The sequence below is a fragment of the Aphanomyces astaci genome (assembly GCF_000520075.1).
Source record: "Aphanomyces astaci strain APO3 unplaced genomic scaffold supercont1.402, whole genome shotgun sequence".
Taxonomy (NCBI): Eukaryota; Oomycota; class Saprolegniomycetes; order Saprolegniales; family Verrucalvaceae; genus Aphanomyces; species Aphanomyces astaci.
This window is the reverse complement of record NW_009798665.1, coordinates 1-1,750: the sequence shown is the minus strand read 5'-3', so window position 1 is coordinate 1,750 and position 1,750 is coordinate 1.

The window sequence follows — 1,750 nt, the reverse complement described above, 5'->3', positions numbered from 1 at the left end:
ACAGACTCAACTGGGACGACAGCGTCGGTTGTCTCAGTTGAAGATGGTCACGTTTGCGCGCCTAGCTAGAAAGCGTAGACGAGAGTCGTAGGTATCTAAATCGAATTCATGTGTGCATTATTGCTTCGTGTCAGTTTGTGTCCAAGATTCATTCGATTTTGAGCCAATCATTGTAGAGTCGGACCCCTGTCCGACTTTTTTCGATTACAACACATTAATTCGTCTCCTATTCTTAGCCTGTATGACGTCATTGCGTGCAATTCAACGAGACACACATGAGCACTTGGAGAATGTGTATTTGTATCCATGATCGACGTTATATAAATTTAGTTATCGAACATTATGAACTACAGGGATTCACTTAGTAGTACCAATGTCCACTCCTTCCAAAGTTTGTCCGTCAAGTATCGTGACAGCCTAAAAGAGGTTGTCGTGGTTGGGAGCGAGTTCGTCGCGCGACGTCCATGCCTTGGCATAGGATGATCAGTTCGCAATCTTCAGTGGCTTAGTGCCCGGCGGCGGGGAATACACTGTGCTGTACAGCCTAAGCTACACGGGACGGGCAACTCTGCCAACGTCGCTCGCGGAAACTCCACCATATCGCCATCCTTCGTCACACCATGCAGAACTGGCAATCCCACCAGTATCGTTCGCGGAACCAGCAATTATGCCGGTTGGATTATCGTACCCTCACGTTCTTGACGTGCACCTCCCTTGTGTTCCTTCTCTGAAGGCTGATCTTCACTCTGAGCCTACAACACTGCGGGCTCTTCACACATATGTGTTTACGGAGTGTCTTATCCACTGCCCAACGTAACCGTTTCTTGACTTCGTGCTACCGTCGAGTCTTCTTGCACAACTTCTCCCCCAACCGCAGGATATTCCACCGCTGTTCACTTCGCTGCACACTCACGCCACTGTCGAGTCTTCGCACTTCACGTCTGCACTTACGTTGAACATAGTTCGTCGCCATCCATACCGTCCTAAATCGTCATCAGCTTAGATTCTTTGAGTATCGTCACTTCGTCCTCCGGTAGCCTTCAATGCCGTCTGTATGCGTCGATTCTCGACCTATTCGAGAGTTTTCGCATGGAACAGGCAACTCTAACCGACTCCATATTTTGCGCCGGATCTGGCAACACCCCCAAATCCGCGCCATTAATCACATCTCGGGTCGGGCGTTTGTTCTTCATTCTTCTTCAATCGGGGCACCGTTCACTTCGCCACCCCGCACAATCTCTTCATCGTTCGGTCGGATGACTGGATTTTATCACCCCTCAGACCGACCTGCGGGCCTGCCACGCGGCACCATATGCACATCGACGCCTTCTTCCTCTTTTCATCTTTGAGGCGTCGCGTATCAACTACCGTAGCCGTGTCACAGGAGTCGTGTCAGAAGGAACAACATGTTGGTCACGAACGACATTTGACGAGTGTGACATATGACCTGGATCGCAGCGGCATATGTTCCGAGCTGATGGTACACTGTACGATGCATGACTGGTATAGAGTAGTGAAGTGATAGGAGGGAACAGACTTATGGACTGGATAATGAAGTTACTTGTGGATTTGTCATCGAGGTCACCGTTGTGAACACGGTAGTCGTCGGTTGCGAACACCGGCGCAAGACAACAAAGAATTCTTCAGCTGTCTTACAGACACGCTAGCGACTGAACGCATGGAGTTTCCCGGAACAGGAAACGAGCATGCCTTGGACGTGGAGCTACCTGTTAGCGACCACGGGGACTCT